The sequence below is a fragment of the Mauremys mutica genome, chromosome 6 (genome assembly GCF_020497125.1).
Source record: "Mauremys mutica isolate MM-2020 ecotype Southern chromosome 6, ASM2049712v1, whole genome shotgun sequence".
Lineage (NCBI taxonomy): Eukaryota > Metazoa > Chordata > Testudines > Geoemydidae > Mauremys > Mauremys mutica.
In genome coordinates this window covers 91641737-91655302 of record NC_059077.1, presented here as the reverse complement: position 1 = coordinate 91655302, position 13566 = coordinate 91641737, and the positions used below count along the sequence as shown (strand labels likewise).

General features: G+C 43.9%; 1 protein-coding gene across 3 annotated transcripts in view; it reads right to left on the bottom strand.

The window, feature by feature from the left end:
- Window positions 1-13566, bottom strand: part of MAMDC2 (MAM domain containing 2) — a 108006-nt gene that overhangs the window by 14154 nt on the left and 80286 nt on the right. The gene's annotated exons all lie outside the window — the stretch shown is intronic.

Here is a 13566-nt window from a genome sequence, read left to right as displayed (position 1 = left end):
GCACAATTTTAGATTGTTTTCTATTAAAATAAAAGAAAATTTTCACCCCAAGAATGGTTAGAGTTGAATCAAAATATGGGCAAAAAGGCATATTACAGGTTTGACAAGATCCATGTTATTCTACAATTTCTGAAAATGAGGAAATATAATATAGCCAAGAACAGAAGGTTTTTATGATTACATTCAACTCTGATAAACTAAAAAATTACATACCGTATTTTGGTTTTACAGTCTAAAAGTCTAGCATTCAGTGTGGTTTCATGCAAACCACAATATTATAGTGACTGTACACATCACTCTAGAGCACTGGGATTTTGAGTTCTCTGGGTCATGTACACAATGCTCTGGTGCATTTAGCCAGCAATTCAGGGGCAGATGCAGGCCTCAATGCAGGGAAACTGGTTTTTCCAGAAGGTTGCTGTAGAGCAGGCAGAGAAGGAGACTCCACATCCCTCTGAATGGACTCTCCACTTACTTCTCACAGGCCAGTGCAGAGTGAGGGTTAGATGGGGAAAGAGGTATGACTAGTTGGTCTATAATTACATAAATCCAATGATCACAAACTATCAACTAAGAGGGGTTGCAGCTCTTATTACAAACAACTCAGGGACCATAATAGCAACTGTAGAAATGCTGACTGGCTGTTTCACACCATGCCTGTGCATTGTGAGGATGGATACAATCCTTCACAACTCCTGCATATCAGTAGATCCCATGCACAAAGCCTGTTTACTTGTGTAACAAGTTTCAAACATTAAAGGGACATTTTCTCCTAAAGAGAAACATGATTCTGGGGGAATATCCTGAATGACATGTGCTGCTGCGATACATTAACATTCCATTAGTGTAATGGATGTACTTGGTACATTCAACAACTTAGCAACAGTCTTCATATGCTATTACACAAGAGGGACTCCTTAGATGAAAATGTTTTAGTGCCAGCTCTTTCATACTGTGGGGACAGTCCCCACTCCTAGGGTCTAAAACTCTTCTCTTACTTTTTTATTTATAGTCTTGAAAATAAGAAAATATAAACTGCTGCATGGGATTTTCTGTTAGTCTTTGTATGCTTCTTCCAGCACCAACTAAAGTTGCTCTCACACACGCATCACAGCAGCAAGCACAGAGCCGGGTTTCTCCTCCACTAACTTCTCCTGACCATCGGGGGCTGCTGTGGTGTCAGCACTGAGGGCAGGGAGATTTCTTCTCCACTCTCAGAGCTGCAGGTGCCTGGCTAGGATGGTGCCAGTGTGTGAGGAGGAAGTGGCAGCAGCTGGGATGGAGTTAAGAGAATGGAACGGGAGACAAAATGGGCGAAGCAGTCTGGGAGGGACAGTGTACTGCTGTGTCTCTGCTCTCTGAACAACATGGATCAAAAGGGAAAAGCTTGGGGGCAGAATAAGAGAATGGGGGATTGGGGCAACAAGCTAGGGGAACAAGGGTCCCTTCTGAGCCCTTGTAGCCCCATTCTACAGCCTTCCCCACACCCCTCTCTCTCTCTCTCTCTCTCTCTCACACACACACACGCACACACACACAGTTGCACCTTGCACCCATGCTGAATGTTCCAGTGAGAATGCTGCTTGAGGACAATACAAAATGGCACTGGCATGATTGGCAAAAATAAAGCCATTGGGAATTTTAAAAAATGTTATGGATGCACCAGGGATGTAAAATGTTAACAGGTTAACCGATAAGGATGAGTCTTATTGGTAAGGTATTCCAGTTAACATTTAAACTCTGCTGCAGGATCCCAGCTGTCACGCTGCCCCACACCCCCGCCCAGGGTCCCAGCTGCTGCACCCTCCCCCCTACCCCCAGGGTCCTGGCTGCTGACCCGTGCCCAAGATCCCGGCTGCTGGCCCTGTGCCCTGGTATGGGGCAGCAATGGAGTCCCCAGCGTGGGGCCGGTAGATGGGACTCCAGGCGCTGGGCCAGCAGCGGAGTCCCCGGTTTGGGGTGACAGGAGAGCCCCAGGCACACACGATGGCAGCCGGGACCCCAGATGCACAGGGCAGCAGTGGAGCCTAATGGTTAAACATTTAACCAGTACCATTTTAACAGTTTAAACGTTTACTTTTTTTAAACGCTATGGGATGGCCACCAGAAAAGGCCCAGGTATGCTTCAAAAATAAAGACATACAGTACTGGGCTTATAGAAATTAAATTGCTCCATAAAATGGGATTCTCTACAAACCAGATCATATTACTATGCAGCCTGAGGTTGAAAATGCTAAGCATGCTCCATAGTGCCCATCTGGGTACTGAGAAGTGTAAGAGGAGTCCAAGATGTCCTATTTTGGCCAGGCACGAATTCTTCCATGAAAAATAAAGTATTCAAGTATGTAATCTGCAATCAATCCAGCAAACAGAATGCAAAAGAACCACTGAAACCATGTGAGATTCCTGATTACCCTCGGATCAAGGTTGGTGCAGAACTATTTGAATTAATCAAAAAAATACAAAGCTTATTTGCTGTACATATTGCTGCAAAGCAGTAGATGGGCAAATAATAAAAATTGTGTATCTGACCGTAACAGAAGTAATTTGCTGCCATCGTTTTTGGGAAACTTTTCAAAGCTATTTCATTGTGATGAGGCCATGACTTAGTGGCTAGGTATGTTTCTCATGGCTGATTCACACTCCAGTACAAACTGTTAATCCCTCAGCTGCACATTTGAAGTTCCCTGCTCACTTACAATTTTTGGCTTATGCTGAAAATTAGTTGTTATAAAAAAACATGTATATACTTTTAATCACTTTTCACTGTCTTTAACAGGACCTGTGGTGCCTGCTAATATAGTAGTTAAACAGGGTAGTGCCAAGTTGCTTAACTATGTAATATTTATTAAAACCTGCAAATGCATTATGAACAGTCAAATAACCACACTTAAATCTTTAAAGAATACATGAATTCAATTGCCTGGCATTGAGCAATTTTTACTGTTCAAAAGCATTTTATATTCAAACACCCGTAGTCCCAGCACTACAGATTGTTTATTTTGTGAAACATATAGTTGTGGGGCATCACAAGGGGTCACAACAGCTCAATGCATAGTGGACTAGAGCAGGGTTCCAATCTCTTTCCAATCCTGCTTTTGAAACCTTTTGCTATGGAGAGATAAAGTTTTCATCCTAATATGATTAAACAAATGATAAGACAATTATCAAGAAACAAGCACAATCTATTCATTAAAAATGCAATGCCTTGGAATAATTGACACAATGACATATATAACCACTATGGCATATGTTAACATCTATCACTATAAAATAAAAAGTTCAGTGTGGATGACTTTTGGCTACAGAGATGGTTTTCATAAAACCCCCAAGTTCCAACTTCAAGAAAGTGGCATGTGAATGGATGAGTCCAGATTTTACAATTCTTAACAGTGAAACAATGTTTCAACACTTTGGGCCTAAAGCTGCGGCCAATTACATTTTTCCATTGACTTCAATCAGAGCAGGATTCCTTCCTGACCCCAAATCTGCTGATGAGTATGATGCTGAGCATGTCAGCAAGACAAAAGAGCCAGGCGTCTAGGAAGAGGATTTTCTGTATCACCTCAGAACACTTGCCCGATCATCCATCTCTAGGTGTGGCCATGCTCTGCCACTTCAGAGGAAGGCAAAGCCCACCCCTACTCCTTCCTCAGAATACATCTGGCCAATTGTGCATTGGGGGGAAAATTCGTCCTGACCCCTGCAGGCAACAGGCTAATGCCCTGAAGTGTGAAATTTGATTATAATCATTGTCTTAATACAGAGCTGCAAGTGTTAAGAGAATGATGAGGGCAATGCAAGCAATCCTGTTCTCCCCATGGTCCATAAAACAAGGGGATAAACAGAGGGACTCTTTTTAGATTCAGACTCTCAAGGCCAGAAGGGATCATCCAGCCTACTCCCCACCCCACATACATAGTCTATACAATTTCTCCCAGAAGATGAATGAAGGTGTATCTTTTTTTAAAAAGCATAATCTTGTTTTAAAGATTCCAAGCAATGGTGAGTCCACCACCTTCCCTGGTAAACTGTTTCAAAGTTTGATTCCCTTTCAAAGGATGCTACAAAGTTGCATCTTATTTCAAGGCTAAATTTATTTAACTTCAACTTCCAGCTATCAGATCTCGTTATGCTTTAGTCATCAAGGTTGAAATCCCCACCCAAACTCTTATGCTCAGATCTCTTTTCTGTGTGTAAGCACCTATACACAGCAATCAAGTCCCCACAGTACCTTTTCTTTGATAAGCTGAATACGGGGAGCTTCTTAAGCCTGACTGCATCAGGTTTGTTTTCCAGGATCTGACTCACTTTTGTGGCCCTCCTTTAAACTGACTAGTATTTCCACATCCCTCTTCAACTGCAGACACAATAACTGGACACAGTACTCTAGCAGTGGTCTTACCAATGCTTTGTAGAGAGGCAAGATCACCTCCATTGGTAGTCCCCTTTTTTACATCCACAATTAACCCTTTTTGCCACAGCATTGCATTCAGAGCTCATATTAAGATGCTTTTCTTTGACGATCCCCAAGTCCTTCCCTGAGTCACTGTTTTCCAAGATAGAGTCTCATGTCCTACAGGTATAACCTGCATTCTTGATTCCCAGATGTATTACTTTGCATTTGGCTCTTTTAAGAGACATTTTGTTGGATTGTGACCACTTAACCGGGCAATTCAGATTACTCTGAAAGAGTAACCCATCTTCCTCATTATTTACTACCCCACCAATCTTTGTGTTGTCTGCAAACTTTACCAGCAAAGATTTTCTATCGTCATCTAGGTCATTAATAAAAATATTAAAATAGTACTGGACCAAGAACTGATCCTCGGGGAACCCATTAGAAACAGCCCTGCTCGTCGATATCCTTCAGTAACAACTACATTTTAATATCTGTCAGTGAGCCGATTTTTAATCTATCTAATGTGTGCCCTGTTAATTCCATATAAATGCAAATTTTTAATCAAAATGTCATGTGGTATTAGCTCAAATGCCTTGGAGAAATCTAATTATCCTGAATCAAAACAGTTGCCTTTATCAACCAAACCTGTAATCCTGTCAAAGAGAGACAACAGGTTTGTTTGACATGACCTACCTTCCATGAAACCATGCTGACTGGCATTAATTATATTTTTTGATATACAGTTACCCATTAGATCTCACAGAAAGCACTATGATGTAGTGCTTTTACAATAGGTATTGGCCAGTCAAGGATTTAACTGAGTAAGTGCTCAACAATTCCCCCAAAAGATCCATTTATTTTAGTTCAGCCTTTTATCTTTACCAAGCAACAAAGACTATCAAATGTGCAGTTCTGTCCCAGTGTCTGTATGTGTACCTTTAACCTTGCTAAATTCTACCCTTGGTTTCTGAAGTAGTGAGTGACATGCTGCTGCCACGTGGCTTAATGTTTCCATGGCTACTTTGCTGGCTTATGCTCAGAAAAAGTGGATTTTCCAACACAGAAGTAGCATAATGCAGTGTGTGAAGTTGTCTGGTGTTCTCTTGACTAATTCTGTGTTTCTGAAACCTTTCATTAGTTACATTCCTTGTGACATTGTGAGGAATGGGGTAGAAGACATTTTTCTTTAGCAGATCAAATATATACACCCCTTATTTGTCCCTAACGTCTTTAATTGTAATTTTGCCCATTTAAGCATGCTTGCAGCTCACCTGTCAGTTGGATGGTATCAGAAGTTTTTCAGTCTTTTGCTTATTTTCATTTCAGGTTTGGCATCTAAATCTGTCCTTCATACTGCACCTAGATCAGTGGTCACCAATCGGTCGTCGCGATCGACTAGCCGATCCTAAAGGATCTCCCAGTCAATCACGATCTCCGGCGGTGCAGTGTGGTCGCCCCTAAGGCAGATTCCCTGCCTACCCCAGCCCCATGCTGCTCCCGGAAGCGGCCAGCACAGCCCCTCGGCCCCGGGGGTGGGAGAGTACGAGGTCTCCCTCTGCGTGCTGCTCCTGCCTGCAACCACTGCCCCCCGCAGCTCCCATTGACCGGGAGAGCTGCAGAGGTGATCCTTGCAGAGAGGGGCAGTGCACGGAGCGCATTGGCCCCTTCCAGGAGCGGTGTGGGGCCAGGGTAGGCAGGGAGCCTGCCTTAGCCTCACTGCACCCACCAATGACTGGGAGCCGCTGGAGGTAAGTGCTGCCCGGCTGGAGGTAAGTTCTGCCCGGCGGGAGGCCACACCCCAACCCTCATCCCTGAGCCCCCTCCCGGAGCCAGCAACCCATACCCCCTCCTGCACCCCAACACTCTGCCTCAGCCTGGAGCCCCCTCCCAGAGCCAGCACCGTGTACCCCTTCCTGCACCCCTACACTCTGCCCCAGTCCAGAGCCCCCTCCGGCACGCAAACTCCTTCCTAGAGCTTGCACCCCTCACCCACTCCTGCACCCCAACCCCCCATCTAGGCTCAGCCCAGAGCCCTCTCCCACACTGCAAACCCCTCAGCCACAGGCGCTGACTCTGTGGGTGCTCTGGGGCTGAAGCCCATGGGGAAAAGTTAGTGGGTGCTCTGCACCCACTGGCAGCCAAGCTCCCCCCTCCCAAGGGCACTGTGTCCCCGCTCCTCCACCTACCTCCCAGCGCTTCCCACCCAGCCACCGCCAAACAGCTCTTTGGCGACGTGCTGGGAGGGAGGAGGAGGAGGGGGAACCTGGCACGCTCAGGGGAGGAGGCGGGGCCAGGGCACAGATTTGGAAAAGGAGTTGGAATAGGGGCAGGGGAGGAGTCAAGCACCCACCTGCAGGAGCAGAAGTCGGCGCCTATGCCCTCGGGCCCAGCCCAGAGCCTGCACCCCCTCCAGAATGCCAATCCCCTGCCCAGCCTGGTAAAAGTGAGTGAGGGTGGGGAAAAGTGAGCAACAGAGAGAGGGGAGTGATGGAGTGAGCAGGGTGGGGGTTTGGAGATGGGGCAGTGCCTTAGGGAAACCCACGATCTACCCCGCCCCTTCCCCTAGATTCAAAAAGTGATCTTGGGCATAAAAAGGTTGGAGACCACTGACCTAGATGATGACTGACTGTGATCAAATTTGAGCCTTGCAATATTTACATTTATATTAATTTTGACTTAATTTCTTTTCACAGGGTAATTCTTCCCTACACAATCCCCAGTGAATTAATGCATGCCATAGAGGCAAGAAAGAGGGCAGAGTGCTCAGCTCATGTTTTCTTTATTTAACATGACAGAGGATGAATATATTTATTATTTCAGTCTAGAATTATTAAAATACCTCGAGTTTGTCTGATATCCTGGCGGTTAAATTAGGAAACATTACTGGATGCAGTCAGTCGTTGTCGTCAATATTCTTGAAGTTAAAAAGTGCTTTCCTCCTTTACCTCTGCTTTTTGCAGTGAGTAATGGGAGAGGCCCAGGACATTATTCAAGCATCTGTTTACAAATCTTTGCATCAGTTTCTCAAAGCACGTTTGATTTATGTTCCAGTGCTTACTTAATTTCCTTGGTCTACAGCATCAACAAAAAAATCAATGATCAAGTCTTGTAATTTATCAGCCACGTAACAGTAATTGGTACAGAAGAAGACAACATATTTATATTAAATAGAAACACAAGCATGCAAGTAATTTGCAATGATGATTCAAAACTCATCTCTGCCATGATACAGAGTTGGGTTTTAGTTCACAGGTAATATTGAGTTAGGTTGAATGATTCCCCATTCTCTTTTTCTGTACCTGTACCAGGAGGATTGAGGGTTAAATCTGTATATATGAAGTCTACCTGCTCCTAGAGGGGGAGAGGAAATGGTAGGACCTGCTGTAAGTCTCTTTGCCAAGGAGGAAACAGGCAGTAACCCTGATCTTTCAAAAGGAGAAAGCACCTGACATAGAAGCCTGCAAAAGAAGCCTTAAGCCTAAGAAGCGCTAGGCAAAGGATCGTTCGGGAACCCTCCATGAAAAGGGCAAAGCTCTGAGAAACAGGAAGAAAATCCAGCCAGACCCTGATGCAGCAGAGGAAGCTGGGTTTTTCCTTTTGCGCTGTTTGTTTACCTCAGAAAGGAGAGCTTTGGTTCAGGTAAAGAGCTAGACCACCCAATCAGGCAGAAAAGTGAGGCACTGGCCCAATCTGAGGATGGGATGGTAAAACTGTGCCCTGGAAGCAGGTTACGTTGCCAGAGACTGACATGCAGTTTAACCTGCAGTAGAGCTGACTATTTGATCAGAGCCTAACAAAAACAGAAATTTTTGTGCTGTAAAATGCAATTGTACTATACACTACTGTACACTTTTGTGAATTTGAAAATAACTTTCAGATAATGTTTTCAATTATGTTGCTGCTGAGCACTCCCTCTCACTACCCAGCAATAAGTTTCCCTAGTGTCAGTGGCTGTCCCCCAAGCTGATGACTTTGTCACTGACCACTGCTTAGACTTTGGAAAACACACTGCTGTGCAATGTACTCTGAAAATAATGGCATGTGAATGGCTGTTAAACTCAAATCCATCAAAGAAATCTGAACCAAGGATTTCAAAAATTATCAGGGATTTTTAAAATAAATATATTGTAAGAAAAAGATGTTTTTATTTTAAAACTTAAAGTGTGAAGAATTTAAAAATATTTGGCATTTAGTCTCAATTTTTAAAACAGAAACTCCAAGTGCTGAAAAAATGTTAAATTAGCAAAGAAGGTCTGAACTATTTCATTCTGCTGAAGGGCCCAGTCCTGAGAAGTGCTGAGCACATTCCGGAGAGTGCAGAATGCCCTTAATTCCCACTGAAGTCTAGATGAGGCAGTTCAGCCCCTCACCGCACACACTCAACATCTTGCATGAGTAGGTCCCTTAAGCTCAATTCCACTGAAGTCAATGGAAAGCCTGCCATTGACTATGAGGAGAGTTGGGATGGGCCTTACATTAGTAGGAAAAATTATCAATATCTCTTTGCACTATGTCAAGTTTATAATCTTGCCAAATCCAAATATTGCATTCTGATACAAATAAAAATGTGCTAAGGTGTAATGAGCCACTTCATAATGTTTTCACAAAACAAAAGGTTGGGCCTGATTCTTCACTCTATTACACTGGTTTTACACAAGTGTAACTATGTTAAGATAAAGTTTCACTAGTATAAAACTGGTCTAGCAAAGGGGAGAATCAGGCTAACTGGCTCAAGGCTTGTCTGCACTGAGAAAGTTGTGTCAGTTTAACTTTAACAGGTTTTTAATCGAACTGGTGCAAATAGCTGTATGGACATTTATTTCAGTTTAGCCCAGGTTTATTTTGGTTAGCTAAATTGATAGAAATTGATATATGCTTAACTGAAATAAGTCACTCAAACCACAATAAGAATGTCCACACAGTTTAACCAAGTTGTCTTAAAAATCACACTTAGTTAAATCAGTGCAACTTTCTCACATTACAGATTACTCAGCTCAACTATGTATGCAAATGCTATGGATTGTAAAGAGCAAAATAAATTGATCTGAAAAGCTGGTGCATATTGACTTGGGAAAGCCTGGTAACATCAGCTAGTAACATTTGGACAAATATTTCTGAAATGCACTTCTGTCCAAGTACAAATAGATTGCAGAAATGAAGAAGGAAAATGGGAAGCTCACAGAACAAATTAAAGCCACATCTATATTCAATGGATTACATTATCCAGCAGAGAATGCTGTCTGTAAGGAAAAGTAAATAGACTGGTGATATGTTATGAGTCCCCCAGAGCCCTGCTAGATTTCCCATGTCCTAATATTATGAGTTTGTTCCCTCTTTAATAAAACTGTTTGGTTCTTAGATTTTTGCGGGGGTAGGGGGGGTGCACAGGGGGAGGTTTTGCCCTTGAACAGAAGAGTACTGTCATATATTAACATGATAATATCACAAGCTGTGTTAGACACACAGAACCTCTTGGAAAGCAATATTAAGTGCAGAGAACAAAACTGAGCAAGCAAATAAATGTCAGTTAAGTAGTGCAGAACAACTAGGTTGGCATAATGGAGATAAAATATTCAATCTTCATCTAGCTGCTGTGATGAGTGTAGGAGGATTTATATTTCCTAAGTTTTTAAATGATTATTTTCTCTAACAGTTTTTCTAAGGTGTTATTTTCAAAAAAAGTGTACATCAAATGTCACAGAAAAGTGGATATCAAATACTGATAACCATATTTTGAGAAATCTTACGTTCATTGAAATTTTAACCATGAATTCTCAGAATGGGATTTTCAATGGCTGACGTTTTAGGGCCATTTTCTTTGTTTTTGGGGTGAGGTTAGTTTCCCTGCTGCTTTAAGTTGAACATCCACAAGGTCTCATGAAACAGCCATCACCCTTCCAGCTCAGAGACTGCATGGGAGTTACATGTTAGGTAGTCATAAGGCTTTATGCCCTTTTTCACTTGATGTTGGCTGGAAAACTGCCCTTTATAAATGGTGACTTGGCTGTGATTGTCCATGCTTTCATGACTTGCAAGATGGGATTATTTCAACTCTCCATATTTAGGTATACAAAGACCTTGACAAACTTTGTTAACCCAGAATGCAACAGTCCAGCTGATCAGCAACACCAGCCACCAAGTGAGCATCAGCTTGATGCTGTGTTCTACACTGGCTCCCTACAGCATACCAGGTCAGGTTTAAAATCTCAGTTCCAGTCTTCAAACACATCTGTGGAACTGGTCCAAGGTATGCAAGGTTTTGCCCTTGAACAGAAGACTACTGTCATATATTAACATGATAATATCACAAGCTCTCTTTTTCCGTGTTAATGATCTCCCCTGGTGGTTGTGTTTCTAAGGAACTAATAATTAATCTATATTCCCATCAACTTAAAGGGTGAAGCTCATGAAAGTGGGAGACAGGGATTTCTCAGTGAAACAGTGTGGCTTGCCCCTTAAGGACTAGACGTCTGGGGCCAACCAACCATAGTTACCAAGGCGGCACACCTGAGCAGGGATCTGCTGATTCCCTTATAAATGGGTAGCAAAAAGGGGCAGAGGAAGAGTTCTCAGGGAGAACAGAATGAAGTACAGAGACTGCTGGAAGTGACTAGGCTCCAGCAGGGCTGCCCAGAGGATTCAGGGGACCTGGGGCAAAGCAATTTTGGGGGCCCCTTCCATAAAAAAAAAGTTACAATATTATAGAATACTATATTCTCGTGGGGCCGGGGCAAATTGCCCCACTCCCCCCCCCCCCACCTTCTGGGCAGCCCTGGGCTCCAGTGGAGAAACCTGGGACTCGGGGACTGAGACTACCAGCAGGAAAGCCCTGGAACAGACCTGATAAGGAGGTAAATAGATGGACTTGAGAATTTTGGTTTGAATGTTTGTTAAATTAATAAAGTAGAATCTGAGAAGGGCTGTGAATGGACAAAAGGGTTTGAGAGTTATTGAAGAAACACCTTGAAAGAGAAAACAGATGGGGGGGGACTGCTTGCAGGGCTGCCCTGAGGCCATGAGGGGGTGCCCTTGAGATGGCAGGCCTGTTGAAACTCAGCAATAAGGACAAGGTTTTAGAATTCACTCCTGGGGAATAGAATGATCGCTAAATTCACTGCCCTCACAATGGTGTGTGAAACTTACTTGTTTGATTTTGCTTTCCCACAACTATAACTAAAACCAACTATGATGAAGCGTGAAGAAGGAAGAAGAGCAGAAATGAAGACAAGAAAGAAGAGGGAGGGGGGGAGGAAAGGTGAGAAGAAGAAGAAAATAAAAACTCGAAGTGGCCTCTGCTATGCTGGGGGGAGGGGGAGAATTAGGTCACTGTTCCGTGAGTTTAGTTTTAAATCCATGGGACACACTCAGATACTACAGGGATGGGTACTATGATAAGACCCTGTGTGAATGGCTAGATAATATTAAATGTTAGCTTTCGAAAGCTGCTCAGAGGTTTGGAATGTTCTATCAGTCCTAGCAGCACTGCTTTAACTGGGCAGAATTGAAGTGAGTAGGTGAAGCTTTTGAACTCAAGTTAAACTTAATCTAGGGATGCAGAGTTTATTCTATGTTAAATAAAATATTCTTTCCATGGTTACATGCACACAAATGTAAATTCAAGTTGTGTTGTGCATGTTTGGAACGCATTTGTTTTAAGTGGATTTACTCACTGTGGTGGGGTGGCTGTCCCACCCCTATGTGAGAGGGGGCTAGAGTAGGCCAGAGAGGCCGAGCAGGCTGGCAGCATTCAGGAGAGGGCTTACTGAGAGCCAATCAGGGCCAAGATTGGAGACAGCCAATCAGGGCTCAGCTGGGCCATACATAAATGCTGCCCAGAAGAGCAGGAGGCAGTCTGTCCCAGACCTTCATGGGAGAAGGTCTGTCTCCAGAGCAGGAGACCAGCACCTGGGACAGCTGAGTGCTGGGCAGGCTCAGGGGAGTAGAAGGGAACTCCAGCCACTACCTACCAGGCTGCAAGCCCCGAGTGAAGGGCCTAGCTGGTGCAAAGGGGCCAAAGGTGAAGTGGTCCACGGACAGATGGACAAGGGGAGAGAAGGAGAGCAGGGAGGCTGCCACTAAAGGGTCCCTGGGTTGGGACCCAGAGTAGTGGGCGGCCCTGGGTCCCCCCACTTCCCCCTTGTACTGCACCTGACCATGCAGTAGGGTGGCTGAAACAAACGGCAACTGGCCCTTGAGACAAGGGGCTAGACTTTGGAGGTTGTGGTTAGTCAGAGGCCAGTGCAAGGAACACACACACACACACCCACCCAGAAGGGGGTGGGGATGGACTAGGAGGCACTGCTGGAGGGCCGCCAAGCAGGGAGCAACAACACGGGTCCAGACAATGGACGGGACACCACCAGCAGAGGGTGCTCCCCATGAACTGAGCTAATTCCTGGAGATAACCAGTAGAAGGCACCACGGTGGTGAGTCCCAACCCCGTCACACCCCCACACATCCCACCACATTTAATCCACCCTGTCACACTAATGCTGAGATAACAGATTTGGAGTCAATGTCACTAAAATGAAATGCATTTCAAAGAATCCAAACAGCTCAATGTCATTTTTCATGCTACCATAAACAAAACCTTAATAGATGATGGGTTTGATTCATGCCCATAAATGCCAGGATCTCCCCTCTGACCTCCTCATCCTCACATTTGTTCATAAGAATTGCAAAATTTGAAAATGGTAGTTTTTATGTACAGAACCATATGCACTTACACCATGAGCTAAGGACAGAGTAAGAAAGGGCAACTGAAGTGCCTTCCTTTTCTGAGGTTAAGTCCATCTGTTAACATTATTCAATGCAAGCTTTGTGTTCTATTTGAAGTATGTATATTAAAATTTATGACTTGCTTGGGTGATTCATATCCAGCTAACATTTGGCATGATACTTTCAAAATGCCTTCTGGACAGCAGCAAGCTTCCTGCTCACGGAATTCAAGCCAGCAAACCACTCCCAGACTCCAGTTTGCCAATTCAAAAAGAACCGTTAAAAATTATACAAACCAGGATCCTCAAAAGTAGAGAGCCTTTTATTAGGCTGAGACAAGTGCTAGCTTCAACAGACAAATACCACTTTGTCCCCAAAATTCATCAGAAAAATCTCAAAACATACCTTAAGTTTTGGGGAGTAATGTTTGAACCCTACATCATTCC